General features: G+C 44.5%; 2 pseudogenes; both read left to right on the top strand.

Moving 5' to 3' along the window:
• The first annotated feature begins 856 nt into the window (after positions 1-856).
• On the top strand, positions 857-4,330 carry LOC133050539 (exocyst complex component 3-like; annotated as a pseudogene).
• Positions 4,331-10,053: 5,723 nt separating this feature from the next.
• Positions 10,054-23,892, top strand: LOC133050540 (small ribosomal subunit protein eS25-like; annotated as a pseudogene).
• Positions 23,893-25,291: the final 1,399 nt, after the last annotated feature.

A 25,291-nucleotide genomic window follows, 5' to 3' on the forward strand; every position in this document is an offset into this window, starting at 1 on the left:
CATTCAATAAAAATAACTGGAGTCAGTCTCATCTCTGCCTTGTTTGATGCTTTTCTTGAGCAAGATATATGAGCCTCCAGACAGACCAGCAAGCCTTGCTGCCTTCAGGTTTCTGAGACGCAGCATTGTCCACAGTATCTTTTCTTTCTTTTTTGCCTTCAACAAATAAGTAAATAATTACCATTTACTGAAGCTAAGATGCGAAGAGTTGACTCATTGGAAAAGACCCTGATGCTGGGAGGGATTGGGGGCAGGAGGAGAAGGGGACGACAGAGGATGAGATGGCTGGATGGCATCACTGACTCGATGGGCATGAGTTTGAGTAAACTCTGGGAGTTGGTGATGGACAGGGAGGCCTGGCGTGCTGTGATTCATGGGGTCGCAAAGAGTTGGACACGACTGAGCGACTGAACTAACTAAGTAACTAAGATGCTTCAGTCATGTCCGACTCTTTTGTAACCCTATAGACTGTAGCCCACCAGGCTCCTCTGTCCATGGGATACTCCAGCCAAGATTACTGGAGTGGGTCACCATGCCCTCCTTCAGGGGATCTTCCCAACCTGGGGATCAAACCAGAGTCTTCTGTGGCTCCTATATTGCAGGCGGATTCTGTATTGCTGAGCCACTGGAAGAGCCCAGGAATGATAGTAGAGAGACTCAAATGACCTCAAATCAAGAGGAAAGAAATAGATAATGGAGACGACTCACAGATGATCTAGTTATACTATGCAAGACACAGACCTCAAAGTAGCTATAACAGACACGTTCAAGAAACTGGATGCCACTTCCCATAGGACACTGGTGGCAGAGCTGAGGGATAATGTTATTCTGACACAGGGAAGGAGGGGTTTCTGCCTGCTTGTTAACCATGAAGGAGACAGTCTGGGAGGCTCGTGCAACAGTGATCCCAAAGGAGGGAGGCTTAAGAGGGAGGGGATATATACACAGTCATGACTGATTCTGTACGACGGAAACCATCACAACATTGTAAAACAATTATTCTCTAATTTTAAAAAAAATTCAAAAGGTTGCCGGGGTGCTTTGGGGGCTGGAGCAGCAGGACGAAGTGCAGCAGTACCGCAGAAGAGAGGTCCGGAGAAAAGCTTCCGTGAACTGAGGCCGCTATCCAGTCGCGGGTGGACAGTGAGCCATGCGGGGTACTACGTGGGCTGGAACCAGCTCCAAAATGTACTGAATGAAGTCTCAGACATCCCGAGGGCCCTGGCCAAGATCAGCAAGGACTGGAGACTGGGGGAGCATCCACACCATCAGTCGACAGCATCAAGTGTCTAAGTGAAGGATGGGGACTTCCCTGGTGGTCCAGCAGTTAAAGAACCCTCCTTCCAGGGCAGGGGACACAGCTTTGATTGGGAAATTAAGATCCCATTTGCTGTGAAACTAACTCGAGAGCCCTCAGGCAGCAACTACTGAGCCCCCACGCTCTAGACCTCGTGCTCCACCGCAAGAGAAGCCATCGCAAGGCAGAAGCGCTTGTGCCATACTAGAGAAGCTCTGCGCTCTGTAGTGAGATGCAGCACAGCCAAATGAAAATGTGAGGACAAAGGATGCAACCATGCAACGCAGACAGCTCACTGCAGCTGTGGAGAACATCAAGAATATCTTCTTGGGGCCCCAGATTGTGAGGGGGCCCTGGACTTCATTAAGCAAGGGGTACTCCTGCAGGCCCCCCAGAACCTGAAGCACCCCCTGTGCCTCTGGGATGGGCTAATGCACAAGTGCTACCACGTGGACGTGACCCTCATCCTTAGCTCCTTCAGGAGAAAACAGGGGGTCTCAGTTGACCTGGTCAAGCAGCTGTGGATGATGCCACAGAAGTCCCTGGCCACCATCCCTGTGACCCAATTTTGCTGGTCTCTGTTGTCAGGATCTGGAAAGGGAAGAAAAATTGGTGCATATTTGACCAAAAAAATGCAAACTAGCTTTGTTCTTCCTAGAAGGTCCAAGAATTGGAAGGAGGAAATGTTTGTAAAGAGTCGACTCATTGGAAAAGACCCTGATGCTGGGAAAGATTGAAGGCAGGAAAAGGGGGTGACAGAGGATGAGATGGTTGGAAGGAATCACCAACTCAATGGACATGAGTTTCAGCAAGCTCTGAGAGATAGTGAAGGACAGGGAAGCCTGGTGTGCTGCAATCCAGAGGGTTGCAAAGAGTCGGACATGACTGAGAGACTGAACGACAATGTTTGCACTCTTGGACAGAATCATGACATGACTGCTAGAATTGAGGGCACATAGGCAGACCGCAGGTTATCCAACAGGGAGTGGTCCATCTCCCACCTGGAAGTCATATGGAAGCATGCCCTGGATGACCTCACTGCCGTCAAAAACCCCATGACTGAGTGCTTTCCTCCCCATTTAGAGATTTTCAGAAACTTGCTCAACCACCAAGCTCTGAGAACCTGGATGCAAATCTCGTGGGAAGATCTAGAAGCAAAAGAAATGATGAGCCTGTTTGACATGGGTCTTGAACACCCACCCACACAAGCACAGAGATGGTGGGGAACATGGAGCTGGTCCCAGAAATGGACGTCAGTGCCCTAGAGATTATACTTCCTTCAGATGTGGTGTCTGAACTGCTCCATATGTACGTGTCAGCTCCCACTTCAAACACTGTTGTCTGGCTGCAGAAATCACTAGATGCAGACACTAAAGATGGCATGAAAGAGACAGAGCCCAGAGCTGACCCATGTGGGAACACTCCCTGCCATCACCTTCTAGATTTTCCAACAGATTCTTTAAGTTGTTACTCAGATAAGTGAAGATTTGAAAATAAAGGTACTAGTTAGTGTTTTCAGTAAATGAATTCTTTCTTTTCTTAAAAAAAATGTTTTATTGTGGTAAAAGTCACACAATATAAAATGTACTATTTTAACCATATTTGACTGTACAGTTCAGGAGCACTAAAGTACATTCATATTGTTGTGCAGCTCTCACCGTCATCCATTTCCTGAATCTTCCACCTTCCTAAACTGAGACTTTGTCCCCATTAAACACTAACTCCCCATTCCCCACCCCCACCCCCCCCCGGCCCCAGCCCCTGGCATCTACCAATGTACTTTCTGACTCTATGAATTTGACTCTTCTAGAGATGAAACTCAGTTGTAGACAGACCATCTGAAATACTGGCAACACCCACAGTGTTATGGGTTATGTTATGTTCAGAATATGACAGCAATCGCCACAACTGCCAGACCTTTATGGGACCCCTGGTCAGTTTAAAGAGGAAGTATTTTAAAAATGAAATAGAAGCTATTCTCTCAAATCATCCCACCCTCACCTTCTCCCAGAGTCCAAAAGTCTGTTCTTTACTTCTGTGTCTCTTTTGCTGCCCTGAATATATTCCCGTCTTTCTAGGATTGAAACATGCATATTACCATGTGTAAAATAGATGACCAGTGCAAGTTTGATGCATGAAGCAGGGCACTCAAAGCCGGTGCACTGGGACAACCCAGAGGGATGGGGTGGGGACAGAGGTGGGAGGGGGTTTCAGGACGGGGGGAACACATGTGCATCCGTGGCTGATTGATGTCAATGTATGGCAAAAGCCACAATATTTGTAAAGTAATTAGCCTCTAATTAAAATAAATTAACTTAAAAAAAAACGAATGGAAGAGTGAACCAAATATGGATGGGGTTTTAGACACCATTGTTGCAAGGAGGCTACAGCAGGTCTGGAATCTGGAGCAACATCTAGATGAGCCGATGGCAAAGAAGTGACTATTAGGCTCAAATACTGTAGCCATTGTCTGTGTTACCATGGAAGCATATTTCAATGATGTTGCCAAAATTCAAAATCATATAAAAAGAGGGTGACAGTAAGTGGGGGTGGGGTCCCTCTCAGCCACCACGCAGAAGCACATCGCATCCTGGAGCACCAAGGAGCACAAGGAGGGTGCCAAGAAGATGGTCAGGGAGGCTGAGCAGCTCCACTTCCTGTTCTGGAAGTCTCCAGATTTGGTAAAGATGCAGGTGGGCACAGTATCACTACTGTCACCCTTGCAGAAGTCATTAAACTAGCAAACCCCCTGTGCTCTGCCTGGAAGTTTCAACTTTGATCAGCGAATACCCAGACATCAAGGGTGACTGCATTGGCACACGGCTGGCCACCCAAGGGGACACCTGCCTGGACATGAAGTCAACCATCACTGAGGCTCTGGAGCAGGGCCTGCAGGCAAGAGAGCCAAGCTATGCGCCCATCTTCAAGGGACTCAGCTCTCAGTCTGAACGTGGGGTAACTCCGCCAGTAGCCCAGTGGTTTCCAGCCTTATGTACCTCATTCTGCACGCACCACCCCCACCCTCAGAAATGAGCTAAAGAGAAAGAGACTCTGGTGGTTCTCGATGGGTGTTTCAGGTCCTCTTGCTTGTCCACTGTGGGGTCTAGCTGATGTCTACAACGTGTCCGAACACACGGCTTTCTGAAGAACAAGTGTCTTACTGCCTGTGGTTCCTCCAGCTCTCTCATTTCTGTGTAAACATTCTTGGAGAGGCAGGACTCTGCTGGAAAATGCCTTATGGTTGAAAGTTTATCACGGTGGAAAAGACATGTGGAGAGGGAAGAGGCCCTGTCTTCCTTCCCTGGGGGGTCTCCACCCTGCTGCTTAATAAAAGAGTTGAAACTTCTCCACAGACCTGAAAACAAACTGGAGAAATTTACCAGAGAATGATAATCTATCAAAAAAGTATTTTAAAAGTACAAGAAATAAAATTATAAATGTCGAGTTGGGTTAACAGCTGTTTGAGTGGAGAAGAAGGTAAAATTAGTGAATTGGAAAACAGGTTAGTAGAAAAGAAAAGTACAGAGTAAATCCTGGAAAAGAAAAATATGCATAAATGTGTTTAGGAGACATATGAGACATGGAAATAAGGTGCAAAAATGTACTTGAAGTCCAAGAAAAATAGGAGTGAGAGAAAGTGTGAGCATGTGGGACACAGAAAAATATTTGAGGAAATACTAAGAATTATCCTAAACTGAAGACATCAACACATACTTTTAAGTCTCTGTGAACCCCAACCATGACTAATGAAAAAAATTCCTAAACACATCATAGTAAAAAATCTTCAAATTAAACTAAGCTAGAAGATTTTAAAGACATCTGGAGGTTTTTTTTTTTTTTTTTTTTTTAAGACACATTATATCCAAAAAAGTTACAACAGGATTGAAGGTTGACTTCTCTACAGAAACAATAAAGCAGGGAAATAGCACATTTAAAGTTCTAAAAATAAAAAAGCTAAAGACCTATCCTTCTATGCCCAGTGAAAAGATGATTTATAGATAAATGCAAAAAAAAATTACCAGACAAACAGAAGGTGAGAGAATTTATCACCTTCAGACTAATATTTCAAAAGAAATACTAAAAAGAATTATTTAGACAAAAAGAAAAGATTCATAAATGGAAATGCAGTAAAGAAGGAAGAGCAGAAAAAGGTAAATATATAGATAAATGCAAGTTAACACTGTTTTTTTAAACAATCAGTTCAGTTCAGTCACTCAGTCATGTCCGACTGTTTGTGACCCCATGAACTGCAGCACCCCAGGCCTCCCTGTCCATCACCAACTCCCGGAGTTCACCCAAACCCATGTCCATTGAGTCAGTAATGCCATCCAACCATCTCATCCTCTGTTGTTCCCTTCTCCTCCTGCCCTCAATCTTTCCCAGCATCAGGGTCTTTTCCAATGAGTCAGCTCTTCACATCAGGTGGCCAAAGTATTGGAGTTTCAGCTTCAGCATCAGTCCTTCCAATGAACACCCAGGACAGATCTCCTTTAGGATGGACTGGTTGGATCTCCTTGCATAGTAATATCATTTTGTGGGATTTAAAATAAACATGGTAGAGAGATAAATGGAATTTAAGATAACTAACATTTGTGTCTTGCTGGAAATTGATAGAAAACAGTGGTGAAAACACTACTTTTTAGTAACTTTATTAAGTGGGAGAGGCACATCATAATCTCTTGGATAAATATTAAGAGAATAATACGAGGAATGCATAATGAACGAGAAAAGAGCAAAATGGAAACAAAAAGCTTGATTAATCAAAAAGAGGAGAAGCATGTAAAAAAAAATTTTAAGGCCAATAACAATCAACTAATGAAATAATGGCTACACCAATTTACATTCTTTTGTGGTTTCAAACAAATTTCAGAATTGTTTGCTCAATTTCTGTTGGAAACACCCTTTGAATTCTAACAGGGAACAAACATAGTCCAACAAAGAAAAGTCCAGGATAATATGGCTTCACTATTGAATTCTACCAAACGTTTAAAATGTACGCAAGGCCACCCCTTCTCTGTCACTTCCAAAGAGACGCAGCTAGCAATGCCTCAAAGCACGTTTCCTCTGTAGGGTGTATTTGTTCTGCAGTGAGAGGGCCTCCCCAGAACACCCATTGACCCTAATGACAGAAGCAAAAGTTTTAGCTGATTTTGGCTGGAAAGCAAATGAACTCTGGCCAAAAGCAGTGCTATGCAGGGCCCGAGTGAAGTGTGACATGGGGGCAGGGTTGATGGATGCCAATCAATTCAACTATTCTTGATAAACTATCTGACATTTGGGGTGTTACAGTTTGAAGGAGTTAGGTGGGAAAAGGCCCTCTTGGTGTGTACATTGGCATCCTTAAGAAGGGCTTCCCTGGCAGGGATCATGGCTCAGTGGCTTTCGTTATCAGATTGGATGCTGTCTGTAGGGAGGGAACATATACAGTTTATACCATAACATTGTTTATTTGCTTCTGGAGTTCTTATATAATTCCTCTTTCTATTCCCCTTCTTTTACCTTTCTTAAAATGTGACTTAAGGTAATCTATTAAAGAAGCAAGGAAATTATACTTCCTGTTCCTCCTACCTGCATCTCCTCTGGGACCTGCCAGGTTGTCGGTCTCTCCATGGTGACTGAGAAGGGTTGGTAAATTAGACCAGTCTAGTGCCTTTGCATCCAGGAGAGGGCCAAGCTTCTGAGTCCCCCTGTATCTGGCTGTCTTCCACCCTAGCAGGGACTATTCCCTTATTTTGAACAGAAAAGGTCACCTTAATAGTTGAACAATTCTTCTGAGTGGTCAGTTGATTTAATACAGGGATTTTTTCCTGTGTTTGGTGCTTGGATCTGCTGTCACTAGAGAGGCTACACATAAGGACATCAGCTGACTCGGTTGATTTTTCCAAAATTTTTACAGAGACAGAGGGTGGTGGGGGTTGGGTGTAGGGGAGGAAGTTTCAGGAGGTGAAGCAAGAGATGGGGAGGGACGGGAGAGGCAGATGAGGCTTCGCTCGCTTGTCTGCTCTTCATCTCCTGCTGTGTGGCTGGGCTCCTAACAGGCCATGGACCCAGTCTCCAGGAGTTGGGGACCCCTGACTTAAAGCAATGACTACCAACCATCATGGAAGTTTGTGGGGGGGGGGGGGTTGGTTTTTTTAGATCATGCTATGTGCATGTAGGATCTTAGTTCCTTGACCAGAGATCAAACTTGTGGCCCCTTACACAGGAAGCTCAAAATCTTAACTACTGGACCATCAGGGAAGTCCCTTAAGGGAACTATTTTAATGATATATCAATCAGCATTGCCATACAAGTGTTCACATGACTGTTACCCTTCCTATTACTAGAATCCAGGGACAGGGCCTCCCTCTGCCCAGAATCCAGACAATTTGAGGATAATGACAAACAGGGGAATTCTGAAATAGCTGGAAAAAGCCTCACTCCTTAAATGAAATCTAGTCACCTGAGCAGTCACACCAGAGACAATCAATAAACCTCTCAGAATGAATTAGTAGCCAGAGATGGATGCTTTTGCTTCATCATTTACTTACTAGGGGCATCATTTACTTACTGTGTCATCAGCTCATGCTGCTTCACAGGTAAGAAACTCTTAGATTCACTGGCGGTACACAAAGAAAGACAGCAGTGCCCAGGAAGCGGCTAGAAAACAAGAAAGGAGGGGGCTGGGAGGGTTGTGAGTTGGGAGGGAAGCAGAGATTTGATTCTGAAGAGAAAAATCCTTACTGGGTCAAGGCCGCTTTTGCATAATTCTATTATCACCAGGAAGAAGAGAAATAATCATATTAGGTGAGTGCTGCGCTGCTCGACGTGGCTTGTCTTACCTTACTTTTGAAGTCAGACAGGTTTAATTGCTTTGTGTGAGTGAGTTGTTCAGAAGGCACCCAATCAATAAGTCAGGTGCTGCCAGAGCGAAGCAGGGGAAGTTTTTGATGTTGACAATGACATATAATCTTATGCAGAAAGGAATAATCCATTCGGTCACAGTTATGGGGAAAAAAGGTATCTGTGTGTTGCTCTGGGGAGCAGGGGCAGTGTCACCCGGGAGGGCAGGCTCCAGGCAGGCCGGCCACAGGGCATCAGAGTGCTGGTGGGTCAGCCCAAGAGCGAGGGCTGCCCCTTCTGGAGCCTCCAGTCCTTCTGTGCAGAGTAGTGGGCCTCCACAGCTGCACAGGAGGCTGTCAGCGTCAGCTCCAGCACATCTTCTGCTTATGGAGCCCACGCATCTTGCAAATGTGCGTTTCAGTGTCTGCCCATCATTGCCTCTCTATGAAGTCCAGTGCAGTCCCCAGCAAGGCTCTGCTCATCCACTGCTCAGGTGACTCCAGGTGAGGCTTGTCAGGAAGTTCCCCCACAATGGACCAGAGGTGGTCAGGGAATTTATTTATTTATTTATAGCCTAGATTCCACTGTAGAAATACTCAGTATGAGGAAAGAGAACAAAAGTTGTGATAGTCAATGGTGAATGTCTTCCAAATTCAGGTGATGGTTGCTTGAAATTGGCTGTAGTGGTCGTACTTGCACCACAGAACCCAGTACATTCTACAAATAAGGGTTTGTTTATTTTGTGAGAGTTGGTTGTTAAGCCCCTACCAGCACAATACTGGGTGAGGGCAGAGGGCAGAAATAAGAGCCTAGAATTTAACATCCTTAATTAACCCTCTATTCCCCCTCTCCTAGCAGCTGCTCAGATGGTTCATTGAATCTCTCCTCTTTACCTTGACAAGCATCACAGGTCATAGCTCACTGCAGAATATTTCTTGTGTGCTTTTGTCTTCAACCAGATTTGTATTTTAGAAAGGTGACCCTGGCCACAGTGTGTTGGATAGACTGAAAGGGTATAAAATCAGAGATCCTATCAAAGGCAAAGACATCAGATAGCAGTATAATTGCTTTTATCCAAATAAAAGATGAGACCTGAATTAAGGCAAGATAAGTGGGAAGAGAGGACAGACCTAATGGATGCTCCAGAAATAGAATTGGCAGGATTTATTGATTGATGGGGTGTCAGGGTGAGAAAAAGATAAGAGTATATGATAACATCCAAGTTTTTTTATAATTCTGCCATTCCTCAACACAGAAGGAATAGCAGATTTTGGTGGGAAATTGATGACTTTGGAACAAGCTGAGAAGCCTAAGAAGCAGGTAGGTGGAACTAGCTCTCAGAGGAGAAGAGTTAACTTGAATACATTTTGAAAGCAAGAGCATGGTGGTAAGTGACAGCAGGTGATAAGAAGTTATCACCCAGAGATGGTGTGAAATGAGAAGAATCCAAGGAAGAAGCAGTCATAGAAAACAACATGAAAAGGCACTTGCAGAGAATTAAGACTCCACAGATGACAGGAGAAGGCTGGTCAGTGAAGTAGAAGAGATCTAGGAAGAAGCAAATGAGACAAGTCATAGAATTGAACAGCCATTAAAATAAAAATTCTCCAATGTAATTAATTAATTAAAAAATAAAATAAAATATCAGGCCATGATCAGAAAAGATGAAGTCAAACATAGACTTCAGATGTTTGAAGAACAAGTGAGCAGAAAATAGAAATAACAGAAAACAAGCAAAGGAGGAATTCTAGACTTGGGAGTTAAGGAGAGTCATTCCCAATTAGACTGTAGATGACACACATGGTAAAAAAAAAACTATTTGCTCTTCCAAACCTAAGTGCTAAGTAGCTAGTACAATATAGGGTCAAGGGAGGACTTTATTTCTAAGAGGGACCACAGACTTGGTCTGTGCAGAAGGGACCAGTGGGGACAAAATGGGCAACTTGGGAGGGAGATGCAGTAAGGTCTAGATCGGGGTCCCCTAACCTCTGGGATCCAATGCGTGATGATCTGAGACAATAATAAGAGTAATAGAAATAAATGTAATGCACGTGAATCACCCCCAAACCACCCCCCACCCTCAGGCAATGGAAAATTGTCTTCCACAAAACGGGTCCCTGGTGCAAAAAAAGGTGGGGACTGCTGGCAGAGCCAGTCAGGGGCCTAGATCTTAAAGATGGGAATGGCCTTAATGCAAGAAACGACATCTCTTTCTGCAAGACCAGAAATATGGATATGAGAATACATGCAAATATAAATAGCTTCTGGATGCTGGAAACTGAGGGAGCTTATGCCTCATTTTCTCTTAAAGTTCCAAAAAGTTAAGGAGAGTGGCAGGTTTTTGAAATAAGCATCACGAGGAAGGGGGCATAACACTCTAAGGATAACATTATAGTTTAATGCTCTAATGCACAGACATAATTTTATTGTTCTGTGTTTTTTATACATATCAGGCCCCCTTTAGCATCTGTACTGTCATAGATGAAATAGCACATCTTACCCAGAATTACTATTACTCATTACTCACCTGTCTATCTAGAAATAAACTTAGAGTTTAAAAAAAAGGCTTCTAGTCCAGCAGATTGCCTGAAGTATACTGGGTAATCAACAAATATTTAATGAATGATTGAGTAAATGAGTAGATGTTGAATTAGTCCAGCCTTCCCAACTCAACTGTAGACTGCATCGTGTCTTAAAGTTGGTAAGCTTCCTCAAAATGAACTGGGCATCTTAGAAACCAAAGTGTTGTTGTAAAAGATCAAGAAATACATTCTCAGAGAGAAACTTCAAAGGAGGGGCCAATGGAACATAAAAGCAGCTCTACCCAGGGACTTCCCCGGGGGTCCGGTGGCTAAGGCTCCACACTCACAATGCCAGGGAACTGGGTTCGATTCCTGGTCAGGGAACTAGATCTTACATGCTGCAGCTAAGACCTGGTACAGTTAAATTAAAAATACGCTTTTAAAAGAAACAGCTTTTTTTCTGTCTGACATCTCAGTGAGGCGACAGCGGTAGCAGCCGCCCTCCCAACTTCATTCTGCCACCTGAGGAGAACAAGAAGAAGAAAGATGCCAGAAAGTCAGCCAAGCAAGACAAAGATCCAGTGAACAAATCCCGGGGCAAGCCTAAAAAGAAGTGTTCCAGAGGCAGAGTTGGAAACGAGCTCAACAACCTAGTCTTCTTTGACAAAGCAACATATGAAACTCTGGAAAGAAGTTCCCAACTCTAAGCATATAACTCCAGCTGTCGTCTCTGAGAGAATGAGAAACCCTGGTTCCCCGGCCAAGGCAGCCCTTCAGGAGCTCCTTAGTAACGGACTTAGTACACTGCTTTCAAAGCACAGAGCTCAAGTAATTTATTCCAGAAACACGGAGGGTGGAGATGCCCCCACTGTGGGTGAAGATGCAGGAACCCAGTCCGCCAACTGCATTTGGCAAAATAAAACTATATGAAAGCAAAACAAACAAATGGCTCAACCTATAGCAGAAAATACAACCATGTTCCCCCTCCCAACAGTTTGGTTTTGGATTTTTTTTTTTTTCAGGTTTTAGGGAAAGTATCCTTTGAGCATCCAGAAGCCTTGGGATTTCTGATTCTTAGTGGAATCAGCAGGTGACATGCAAGGGTTATCAGCATCCCTCGCCCAACCTCGCCCCCATAACCTATAGAGACTGAGGCCCAGAAAAGGTAACCAGTTAGTGTCAGATGTGTCCCTGCGTCGTGGGTTTCCCAGTTTGAAGCCTAGACTCCCTGTTGCCAGCCGTCTGTGCTGACAGAGAGAACAATCCCTCAGGCAGGTTGTGAGAGGCGGTCTCTCTCTGCCCTGCTCTGAAAGTCCCATAGCAAATGCTAGTGACAGGGAAACATCTTAATACAGTGTGTTGTTTAGCATAATTGATGTGCAGATGCGGCGGAGGGAGAAACAAGCTCAGTTAATTGGTCTCTCAACCTACATTAGCTTTTGCATCTCAGCCAATTAGGCAGGGGCCAGAGGGCCCTGTGCGTGGCCATTAGATCCCTCCACGCGGGTCTGGAAAGGTGCTGGTAGCTGGGTTCAGACGACTCCGACGTGCGCTGTATGCAGTTGCACTGAGGCCAAGCCATCTGTCCATGTAGGGGCAGGAGATCTTAAACAACCAGCCCGGAAGGTGTAAAACAAGGTCTGGGCTCTCCCACGGGCTGGAGGCATCTTCGAAGCGTCTGGATTTGAAGGATGTAAACCTAATACTAGTCCTATAGCCATCTTCCTAATGAACCCAGAGCCCGGCTCTCTTCTCTGAGCCTCAGCATATTTGGAAATATCCTGGACATAGAAAGGAAGGGCATGTTCCAAGGAGACACTGTAAGATCTCTGCTCGAAGTGAGATCCTCAGACCACCACCTGGTTGGAGGGTCAGGAAGGCAGATCCCAGGCACACTCCTGACTGGCTGAATCAGAATCTGCATTTTAATTTTTTTAAATTTATTTATTTGGCTGCGTTGGGTCTTAGCTGCAGCACTCCGGGTCTTTGTTGCATCACGTGGGATCTTTATTGCAGTGCATGGACTTTCTAATGGTATGCGGGCTTATTAGTTGCTCCATGGCATGTGGGATCTTAGTTCCCCAACTGGGGATCAAACTCACATCTCCTGCATTGTAAGGTGGATTCTTAACCACTGGGTCACCAGGGAAGTCCCAGAACCTGCAGTTTACCAAGATTCCTAGGCGTTCCATGTGCCTGTGAAAGTCTGAGAAGCAGCATTCCAGGCCAAGGGGCAGTAAATACATTTTATTGGAACTCAGCATGTCCATTTGCTGATCTCTTGATTCAGTGGCCTTCTTGCTACAGTCATGGGGTCGAGTAGTTGTGCTGGAGATCTTGTGTCCTGCATGCCTGAAATAAAGAGTTGGTTCTTTACGAAGAGTTGGCCTACCCCTGTTCTGGGCAGAAAATCTCTGCCACCAATTCATGTGGCCAACATTCCTGTTAGTCCTCAGAGGGCAGGTGACTGGCAGGTGTTAAATTTACTGTGTAAACATTGTCACGGGCATTAGGGACAGTGGAGGAAATGTCAGATGATCTTCAATTCAGGTGCTGAGGCATCTGTAAGATTACATAGACACCAGCAAAAGTTGGCCAACACTGAACTTTCTGCTACTTTGCATCAGATGTTTTAAAGGATCCTTTCTCTCCCTCATATGCAGAGTATAAAGAAAAAATGACAATCTTGCACTCTCAATCAAGCGATCTTTGAACTTCTATTTCTCTGTTGCATCCTTGGAAGCATGTTCATGGTGACCGAGAAAGATTCACTTTTTTCTAAATATACTAAGAGGTTACGTTGATTTTATGTCAATTTGGGGAGGTAATTTTATACAGGATGAATTTTGCAAAGAGACTACATTCTTCTCCAGTTGAATTTCACCAGGGTGAAATACGAAGGCAGGTGTGACTGTTCTGCTTTATATATGGCAAAAGGCTTGTTGAAAATACGCATTCCTTGGTGCACGGCATAAAGAGCTTATGCAAAGTCTCCACGAAGACTGCAGTGGCTTATGGTAAGGAAGAGGCCTGCTCAAGCAACATTTCTGAAATTGCTGAGACAGTTTCATAAAAGATCCTGGCCTGGAGCTTCTAAACTTGTGCTCGCAAGCATGTTAAAAACAAGCACCTCCCTGGTTTTGGAAACCTTTGGAGTTTTCCAACCTAGTGCTTCCCAAGTCAGTCTCTGTCCTTCTGTCTCTCTGTCTCTGTCTGTCTGTCTCTCTCTCTCTCTCTCTCACACACACCCCATCAACAAAAGCCGGGCTGCAAAAGACTCCAGACGCATGCATCAGTCATAATTGTACCAATGCCAGCAGTCATGTAACTGCTTAAAGACCTCAACAGCCTTCTGGCACTTAAAGGGGGAAAAAAATCATCTAATTAATCACAGGTGAAACAGCTTGGACTGTCTCCAAAAGACCCTGAATTTACTGCCAAGCTTTGATGCTAATTTTCTTTCTAAGTAACCCCCTGAAGAAATTTACGATTAGGTAATTAAAGTAATGAATAAAGAGATACTTAGGTAGAGGGGAAAGAGGAGAGGGAAAAGTCCATATTTTCCATCCTGCAATAAACACATCTGGGCATGCACCATTTGAAGACCCCAACTTAAAGGTCCCCAAGTGGCTTTCTCTTGAAGAATATTTTAAAAATCAGTATTTGAAAGACCAAAATGAAGCATACAAATGAAGTTGGAGCAGGTCACTTGGTAGAGTCTGTAAGACAAAGAAGGAAATCTGCCTTCTACCACATATTTGCTCTTGACTCTCTTTTTTTTAAGCCACAGCTTGTGTCCTGTTGGGAGGTCAGTGCCAGTTTCTCCCTGCGAGCTGATTGGCTAGCATCACAAGTTGGAGGTTAGCCAATTCCCCCATCTCCCTGCTGTGATAGATCCTAGTTTTCTGAGTTTAATTGGCTGGAAGGAAATTGCTCCCATCTCTGGTCAGGAAGCGTTCAGGGGAAGGCCCTGAATTTTCTCATCCCGGCCCTGATCCTTCCCTCTGTCTCTGATGCTCAATACTGGAACATTCCGGGAATGGGAGCTTTAGTTAATTGGCTGCTTTGGGTTTCAGAGTTAAACGGTAATACCCCTTGTTTAAAGGAATCAGAGTTTCTGCTAGCCTCCAAAGTGCCTAGAGCTTCAATCCTCCCTGGAAGATCTTGTTAGCAAGTCTTGTTCATCTTAGGAAATATACTGTGATAAGCCTAATGCTTTTTAAAAAATAATTCAGAATTGTGACTTTGTGAATGGAAAGTTCTTTGCTCTGATTCATATCTTATACCTTCAAGATAGTTTATATGTTTGTTTTTTTTTTTTGCAGGTCAGATCAGAACAGGTCTCCTTTTCATTTCCTCACTGAGTCCAGCAGAGGGTGGGTACTATTTCCGGACTATTACTTACTTGCATCACAGTGTTATATTAACAAGATATGCAGAAATAGAAAAACAAATACTATATGTGAATGCATATATGTGGGCTTCCCCAGTGGCTCAGTCGGTAAAGAATCTGCTTGCAATGCTGGAGACGTGGATTCAATCCCTGAGTCAGGAAGATCCTCTGGAGAAGGAAATAGCAATCCACTCTAGTTCTCGTCTGGAGCATCTCATGGACAGAGCTGCCTGGGGGGCTACAGACCATGGGGTCACAAAGACTTGAACGCGACTTAGCGACTAACCCACCACGTGTGGAATCTGAAAAACTTGGTATAGATGATCTTCTTTACAAAGCATAAACAGAAACACAGACGTACAGAACGAAAGTAATGATAGCAAGGGAGAAAGGAGGAGATGGAATAAATTGGGAGACTGGGATTGACATATATATACTGTTGACACTGTGTATAAAATAGATAACGAATGGGAACTTACAGTATAGCATGGGAAATTCAGTGCTCTGTGGGGACTTAAATGGGGAGGAAATCCAAAAGAGGCTGCATATGTATATGTGTGGCTGACTCACTTTGCCGTACAGTAAAAACTAACACAGCAGTGTAAAGCAACTATACTCCAGTAAAAATTTTTATTTTTAATTTTTTTATTTATTTTTTATTTTCATTTATTTTTATTGGTTGGAGGCTAATTACTTTACAATATTGCAGTGGTTTTTGCCATACATTGACATGAATCAGCCATGGATTTACATGTGTTCCCCATCCTGATCCCCCCTCCCGCCTCCCTCTCCGTCCCATCCCTCGGGGTCTTCCCAGTGCACCAGCCCTGAGCACTTGTCTCATGCATCCAACCGGGGCTGGCGATCTGTTTCACCCTTGATAATATATATGTTTCAATGTTATTCTCTCAGATCATCCCACCCTCGCCTTCTCCCACAGAGTCTAAAAGTCTGTTCTATACATCTGTGTCTCTTTTTCTGTCCTGCATATAGGGTTATCATTATCATCTTTTTAAATTCCATATATATGCGTTAGTATACTGTATTGGTGTTTATCTTTCCAGCTTATTTCATTCTGTATAATGGGCTCCAGTTTCATCCATCTCATTAGAACTGATTCAAATGTATTCTTTTTAATGGCTGAGTAATATTCCATTGTGTATATGTACCACAGCTTCCTTATCCATTCGTCTGCTGATGGGCATCTAGGTTGCTTCCATGTTCTGGCTATTATAAACAGTGCTGCGATGAACATTGGGGTGCACGTGTCTCTTTCAGATCTGGTTTCCTCGGTGTGTATGCCCAGCAGTGGGATTGCTGGGAGAAGATGTGTATAATGGCTACCCACTGCAGTATTCCTGCCTGGGAATTCCCCTGGACCAGAGCAGCCAGACTACAGTCCTTGGGGTCGTAAGAGATGGACATGACTTAGTGACTAAACCAGTAGTAGCTTGTGGGCTTCTCTGGTGGTTCAGTCAGTAAAGAATCCACTTGCAGTGTGGGAGGCTGGGGTTTGATCCCTGGGTTGGAAAGATACCCACTCCAGTATTCTTTCTTACCTGGAGAATCCCCGTGGACAGAGGAGCCTCGCAGGCTGCAGTCCGCGGGGTCGTAAGAGTAGGATGCAACTGAGCAACTAAGTATAGCACACAGGAGATCATACTACACAAGTACTGATTCAGAGATATACCTTGGAAATTTACTTTTTATTTTTCACCAAGTTAGCATCTGACTTCATGTGTCTACTTTTTTCCCTCCTGCAGGTGGAGGGGTGAGAATAATAGTCAGAATTTTGAGGTAGGAGGTTAGAGATTTCATCCTCTTGAGTTCATTTCCGAGCTGAGGGGAGTGAGGCTCAGAGAGGTAAAATGATTTAGCAAAGATGCACAGGTACCAAGAAGGTAATTAAGATTATAGACTCTGAAGCAGGATACAACTGCATTGGTAAACTGCTCTGCTACTTAGCAGCTGTGGACCTTAAGAAACAACTTGCCTTCTGACAGTTTTTCCCTGATTTATAAAATGAACACAATGATGTTCTTGAGTCAGAGTAAAGGTTAAATGCGCTAATATAGGTAAGATAATTAGCACCATGTAAACACTAGAAAATAGCTTTTATGAGTTTTATTTATTGATTTTTAATTATCACACAGTTCATTGTAATTTTATTTTTATGGAGTCAATTCTTTTCCATTATTCATAATTCCTTACTGCCTTCCAAGGGAGGTAAGCTCACCTCAAGGGTGGCCTTTGGTTGCTTGGGCCAGATGGGGGGTTCAGTATTCCTATGTAGAGGAGCTAAACCAGAGCTAAACTGCTCTGTGTAATGAAATGTCACCCATTTAAGAAGCCTCTAAGTCAGACCTTCATCTTCTTCCTAGCCAACCCAGAATGATACAAGACTTGAATCTCATTCCTCGTTGAGGAGCGAAACATCTTTTTCCCCAGAGAAAGCAAAGTCAGGATGCGTGAAACCCAGAAGAGAGGTAGAGGGTGGATTGGGGGTCATTCAGCAATTTTGGTTCCTTCCTGGGTCTTCCTGAATCAGCCAGGGTTGAAGGTCCTCATTTACTCAGCCTTCCATCACCCCCACCTACTCCCCGCTCCCAGACGCCTGCGGGCCTAGTTCTCCTCTGAGCCTGTACTGAGGCAGTAGGAGAATCCTGCCAAATAGGAATTAAAAATGACAAAACAGCTGATTAGATCTGAGGTGACAAGAATGAGAAATAAAAGCCATTAGCGCCCATTTGCAACGTCCTCGGCGAGTCAAGTTTCAAGGTGTTCCTCCGAAGGTTATTAATGGCATGACAGTGTTTTCCGTGCAGGCATCTGATACGTGAAATCACACCAGTTGTACACGCTCTGCATTCTAGATGCTAAGAGGGGCCTGCCCTCATTTATTTAGCCTCACAGATTTGAAGAGACACCCTACCTTGGCTGTCAGGGTGAGAGCTGGTGTCAGTACCTACTCAGTGCTAGAAAGAAACAGAGGCCCGCAGTAAATAGCTTTCTTCTACAGCCAGCGTCGGTCGGCCTGTTGGCTAAGCCTGCTCTGCTGCCTGATTTTTGTATGGCCAGTGGGCAAAGAATGACTCTTTTGTTTTTTATTTTTAATTAATTAAATTTGGGGTCTTCATTGCTGCATGTTGGCTTTCTCTCGTTGTGGTGCTTGGCCTTCTCACTGCAGCGGCTTCTCTTGTTGCGGAGCACGGGCTCTGGAGCGTGGGCTTGGCAGTCGCATGCACACGGGCTTAGCCGCCCCACTGCACATGGGATCTTCCCGGACCAGAGATCAACCAGTGTTCCTTGCATTAGCAAGTGGATTCTTAACCACTAGACCACCAAGGAAGTCCCTTATATTTTAAAATGTTTTTTAAAAAAACAAAAGAACATATTACGACATATGGAAAGTTTATGACCTTCAACTACCAGTGCCCATAAATAAAACTTTATGGGAATATGGTCAGGCTTATTTGTTGCCACGTAATCTGTGGTCGCTTTTGTGCTACAACAGAGAGGGGGTGGCCCAAACACCTAAATTATTTAATATCTAGACCTTTACGGGAGAAGTTTGCCAATACCTATTCTCTAGGATTTCTCCAGTCAAACTGCCTTCCTTTGTAAAAAGTAGGCACAACTTAGCAGAATACTGTGAGGGTTTTCTGTAGAAGAATATAGCCTGGTTTTACAGTCATAGTGTGAAAATCAATTATTCCGTGTTTCCCAAGGACAACCCCTGAACCCCAAGAGCAGCAAGTTCCAGGTTTCGTGAAAGGTCACTGGAGTTGAGGTCCAGAAGGCCCCCTGTGGCCATCTAGACACACAGGGAAGCAGCAGTTCTGAAAGGCAATGGCAGCATCCTGTTCTTTCAGAAATCATCACAGGGTATTGATTAGAAATATCTCTGCACTTTGGCACCCTCATGTTTTACCTTCATCCATAAGAGATAAGTGAGAGCCCAGGAAAGACTTAATCCTCAATATTTTCATACCCGCCGCTGTGCCATCTGGTGTCCCTATCTCATTCCTAGATCTAGACATTTTGCCAAGGTCTCTCCATGATTTCCTTCCCTCCTCAAAAATGGTTGTGGCTTTCAACCTTCTTCATTGGTAGTTTTGTCCAAGAGATGTGTTATCTTATGGTCTCAGGTTGCTTCCAAAGTCCTTTTCCAACCAGTATTATTTTTTTATGCACCATTTATTTTTTGTGTGGGCCATGTTTTAAGTTTTTATTTAATTTTTTACATTATTGCTTCTATTTTGTGTTTTGTTTTTCTTTTTGCATCAAGGTATGTGGGATCTTAGCTCTCTGACCAGGGATCGAAGCTACACTCCTGGCATTGGAAGGTGAAGTCTTAACCACTGGGCCACCAAGGGGGTCCTTCCGATCAGTTTTTGTAAGTGAGGGAAGTTCCATCTTGAGATGGAAAACAGTGTGGCTGTGGTTTGGAGACCAGGACGGAAGATGCTGGTCCAGGAAACTTTGACACCATATCCTCCGAGGATCAATCATGAAATCCTTCTCTCAAAGACGTGTTCAGAAAAGCTGTTAGGTGTCAATGACTGGCAAGCTCATCATCCAGTAGAACAGATGCACTGCAGGACCCATGGAAAAAGGACAAACCAAGGGCCTCTGAGGAGGGCACAGTCCCTGGGCAACTTAATGGAAAAGGGGCAAATGGAATTGAGTGGAAAAGTGGGGCTGGAGGATGCTAGTCAGCGAGGGGAATTCATGGAATTTTTACAATGAAAAAAAATCCTTTAAAACCGAGTTATTTAATACCTTCCTGAAATGAATTGGTGGCAGAACAAGTCTTTTGACTTCGTCCTTGAATGCTCTTTCATTAAAGTGAAGAGTAGATAAAGGACCTTTAGCCAGTGTCTCCAGAGCTTGAGGGAGGGGATTTTGTCATTACGTTACTTGTTTATTTTTAGCTGTGTTGGCTTTCCATTGCTATTTGGACTCTTCTCTAGTTGTCAAGAGCAGGAGCGATTCTCTAGTTGTGGTACAGCAGCTCTCATTGTGGTGGCTTCTCTTCTTGCAGAGCATGGGCTCTAGGGCACGTGGGCCTCAGTAGTTGTGGCTCCCAGGCTCTCAGTTCAGTTCAGTTCACTCGCTCAGTCGTGTCCAACTCTTTGCGACCCCATGAATCGCAGCACGCCAGGCCCCCCTGTCCATCACCAACTCCCCGAGTCCACCCAAACTCATGGCCATTGAGTCAGTGATGCCATCCAGCCATCTCATCCTCTGTCGTCCCCTTCACCTCCTGCCCCCAATCCCTCCCAGCATCAGGGTCTTTTCCAGTGAGTCAACTCTTTGCATGAGGTGGCCAAAGTATTGGAGTTTCAGCTTCAACATCAGTCCTTCCAATGAACACCCAGGACTGAACTCCTTTAGGATGGACTGGTTGGATCTCCTTGCAGCCCAAGGGACTCTCAAGAGTCTTCTCCAACACCACAGTTCAAAAGCATCAATTTTTCGGCACTCAGCTTTCTTCACAGTCCAACTCTCACATCCATACATGACCACTGGAAAAACCATAGCCTTAACTAGATGGACCTTTGTTGGCAAAGTAATGTATCTGCTTTTTAATATACTATCTAGGTTGGTCATAACTTTCCTTCCAAGGAGTAAGCATCTTTTAATTTCATGGCTGCAGTCACCATCTGCAGTGACTTTGGAGCCCAAAAAAATAAAGTCTGACACTGTTTCCACTGTTTCCCCATCTATTTCCCATGAAGTGATGGGACCAGATGCCATGATCTTAGTTTTCTGAATGTTGAGCTTTAAGCCAACTTTTTCACTCTCCTCTTTCACTTTCATCAAGAGGCTTTTTAGTTCCTCTTCACTTTCTGCCATAAGGGTGCAGTCATCTGCCTATCTGAGGTTATTGACATTTCTCCCGGCAATCATGATTCCAGCTTGTGTTTCTTCCAGCCCAGCGTTTCTCATGATGTAGTCTGCATAGAAGTTAAATAAGCAGGGTGACAATATACAGCCTTGACATACTCCTTTTCCTATTTGGAACCAGTCTGTTGTTCCATGTCCAGTTCTAACTGGAAACTGTTGCTTCCTGACCTGCATACAGGTTTCTCAAGAGGCAGGTCAGGTGGTCTGGTATTCCCATCTCTTTCAGAATTTTCCACAGTTTATTGTGATCCACACAGTCAAAGACTTTGGCATAGTCAATAAAGCAGAAATAGATGTTTTTCTGGAACTCTCTTGCTTTTTCTATGATCCAGCAGATGTTGGCAATTTGATCTCTTGTTCCTCTGCCTTTTCTAAAACCAGCTTGAACATCTGGCAGTTCACGGTTCATGTATTGCTGAAGCCTGGCTTGGAGAATTTTGAGCATTACTTTACTAACGTGTGAGATGAGTGCAACTGTGCGGTAGTTTGAGCATTCTTTGGCATTGCCTTTCTTTGAGGTTGGAATCAAAACTGACCTTTTCCAGAGCTGTGGCCACTATTGAGTTTTCCAAATTTGCTGGCATATTGAGTGCAGCACTTTCACAGCATCATCTTTCAGGATTTGAAAGAGCTCAACTGGAATTCCATCACCTCCACTAGCTTTGTTCTTAGTGATGCTTCCTAAGGCCCACTTGACTTCACATCCAGGATGTCTGACTCTAGGTGAGTGATCACACCATCATGATTATCTCGGTCATGAAGGTCTTTTTTGTACAGTTCTTCTGTGTATTCTTGCCACCTCTTCTTAATATCTTTTGCTTCTATTAGGTTCATACCATTTCTGTCATTTATCGAGCCCATCTTTGCATGAAATGTTCCCTTGGTATCTCTAATCTTCTTGAAGAGATCTCTAGTCTTTCCCATTCTGTTGTTTTCCTCTATTTCTTTGCATTGATTGCTGAGGAAGGCTTTCTTATCTCTCCTTGCTTTTCTTTGGAACCCTGCATTCAAATGGGAATATCTTTCCTTTCTTCCTTTGCATTTCTTTGCATTGATGGCTGAGGAAGGCTTTCTTATCTCTCCTTGCTATTCTTTGGAACTCTGCATTCAAATGGGAATATGTTTCCTTTTCTCCTTTGCTTTTCACTTCTCTTCTTTTCACAGCATGGGTAAATAGCTGTGGTGCACTGGATTAGTTGTTCCATCACAGGTGGGATCTTCCCAGATCAGAGATCAAACCCGAGTCACCTACATTGGCACGCAGATTCTTTATACCACTGGGCCACCAGGGAAGCTGTCCATTAGGTTTTTAGAACACAGAATGCTTCTCCGGGAGTCGCCATATTTTTGGTGAGGTGGAAGCATGACCAGGAGAAGGATTTTGTATCCTGCTCTTTTATCAGCAGAGATACAATAGGCACAATCTCACTCCTGGGCTAACGGAATCATAACAGCTTCAATGCTCATTGCTCCTCTGCAGGATAAAATATCTCTGGTTTGCACTGTGGACTGTGGGCTGAGAGCCACCCAAGAGAGTCCTGAGCCAGAGGCAGGAGATGGATCCTGGAATGACTTTTTTCCCCCTTTCATTTCCAGAAGCTCTTTCTCCTAGGCTGTCGCAGTGTTTTTTCTCCTTTCCATGGTGCAGAATCTCTAACTGATGGCTTTTAAAGTTTCTTTCCATCTCACTTGGAAAAAAAATCTATTTTGGATGGTGACCCCATAAACAGAGTCAGGAAGAAAAGTGTGGAGGTCATTGAAATGACTTCAAATGGTCTTTTTTCTAAATTTTATTATTTTAAAAATGCATTGTATGGATACGATGGTACCTGAGTTATACGCGGGTACTGTCACATCCAACGGGATGCACATTATGAAATGCTTGAGTTATGGTCTTGCCAAAGAGCAAGTCATAGAGGAAGCTGGCAGAAATGGTGCCTAAAAGCGGGGGCCGTGACCTAGTACCCAACTCGCAAATAGTATCGTCATCACCTCTGAGCATCACAGGGAAACAGGCCCTCTAAGAAAGAGGCTCCACTTCAAGAAGGGCCCCCGGATCCCACCTCTGGGGGGTTGCCAGCAGGTAAACCTTCGGAAGTGGAAATTTTACAGGGATGGGTCCCTGCCTTGGGCGTTCTGCACCGCCCTGCATGTGCCGTCAATTCCCGTCCTCTGAAAAATGCAAGGACTGTGCATGTCAGTGGGTTATGGCCTGTGCTTCAGGGTAAATCTCCCAGTAATTGAGACCCCTGCCAGCCCTCTCACCTGGTCATCCCGCTAATAGAAGGGCAGCTTCACCAGAGACTCAGCAGTGAGCATGTTTTTCTGCTCACTGCCTCCCAAATAGCCCAAATGAATCTTCCAAAAGGCTCGAGACCACCTCAAGCAGAGAAAATATCAGCAGAGAAATGAAGGCAGGAACGACTGCTCTGTGTAGGCATGAATGTCTACTTCTATATATAGAAGGCATCTTACCCTTTCTCCATCATGTGGCTTGGAATATAGAGGTGTCCCATAGGGTGACTACCCTCCAGGAAAAAGAGAAAACACTAATTGGCAATATGCAATTGTTACCGTTAAAAGTCTTCTGAACTTGCACCAAATGTGTTTCTGTTGAGAGGCAGAGGAGGCAGAGGAAGCTGAGAGTTTCCCGTGAGGAGTGTCAGCGGGTTTGAACTCACCCCTCTCCGCTGCTCTCTCCTGCCAGTCACAGGGAGCCTGAAACCCCTCTTACACTCACCGCGAAGACGATGACAAACGCCCCCCCGAAGACTCACCAGCCGCCAGCAAGCGCATCGTTCTCCCTGTCAACCTGCTATCGAAAGGTGATCCACAGCCAGCTGCAACTGGCCTCATTTGTTGGTGTCCGCAAGCGGGAGTCGAAAGCTCTTTACCCTGAGAAAAGCGAGAACCGGTTCCTGAAATCAGGGCCCTGTCATCAAGCCTGAGGTCTGAATGCGCCACCTCCGGCTGGTGATAGAGACTGGCTTATCCTTCCCTGAGCGTCTGCTTCTTCTCACTTCAAATATCCCATCTCCGGGAAGTGCAATCACAGAGGTGTGTTTTGGATCCAGAACGCAGATGCTTTATTTTCTGGTCCAGTTTTCTTTCCATCACTATATGCTGCCTCCCTGTGGAGTGAGGGAACCCAGGAGCTGTGCCTTTAGAAGCACCTTGGACACGTGGCCTCAGGCAGAAGGGGTCCCTCTGTCATCCTGGTCCCCATGCACCTTTGTAACAAGCTGGTAATCTAGTGAGCAAATGGGTTCCTGAGTTCTGCTCTAACAAATTATTGAACCCAAGGAGTGAGCATCCTCTGATTTGTAGCCGGTCAGTCAGAAGCCCCGGTTTCCCTGGTGGCTCAGCTGGTAAAGAATCTGCCTGCAATGCAGAAGACCTGGGTTTGATCCCTGGGTTGGGAAGCTCCTCTGGAGAAGGGAAGAGCTACCCACTCCAGTATTCTGGCCTGGAGAATTCCATGGACTGTATAGTCCATAGGGTCACAAAGAGTCAGACACGACTGAGCGACTTTCACTTTCACTTTTCAGTCAGAAGCCCACGTGCAACCTGAGTTTGCAATTGGCATCAGAAGAAGTGGAGGGTAGGCTTGTGGGACTGAGCTCTTTACCCATGGAATCTCCAGGTAGACAGGGTCAGAACTGAGATGAATTTTAGGATGCCCAGTTGGTGTCCCCAGAATTGCTTGGTAGTATGTGGAGGGGGGACTTCTCCCACACATTGGAATTAGATCCAGAACCCAAAATAGCAGCCCTAGCGAACTAATACAGGGAAGTTGAGCCCAGGCTCTTTCAGTCCTAACAATCTAGGTTCGTGGTTTATAACTCTGAGCATCACACACCCCTCTGAGAAAATGCTGAAAGCTAGGGACTCTGAAAAAAATATGCAAACACACAAAAGTTTGCAAACCACTCAAGGATCTACCTATGGGTTCTTAGCATCCTATGGCCTCTGGAAGCTTGGACTTGATCTTTCAATAGGCAGGAAGACAAGCAGAATGAAATCCTTGGGTGGGAATGAGACATTTCTGTAGAAGTCAGCCCTTAGCAAGAGATAACATCTGAAAAGGATGCCATTCTCACCTTAATTCACATTCCCTGAAATTGACTTCAGTCCCTTGTTGCAAGAAAAACAAATTGATCCTTGGACTTTTTTTTATTTCCTAATTGGATTTTAAAAATTTTATTGGTGTATAATTGTTTTAGAGAGTGAAGTAAGTCAGAAAGAGAAAAACAAATATCATATATTAACACATATATGTGGAATCTAGAAAAATGGTACAGATGAGCCTTGGATTTTTACAAAGTGTCTTTGCACAGCAGAAGACTG

Source organism: Dama dama, chromosome 32, assembly GCF_033118175.1.
Source record: "Dama dama isolate Ldn47 chromosome 32, ASM3311817v1, whole genome shotgun sequence".
In the NCBI taxonomy this organism is placed as follows: domain Eukaryota; kingdom Metazoa; phylum Chordata; class Mammalia; order Artiodactyla; family Cervidae; genus Dama; species Dama dama.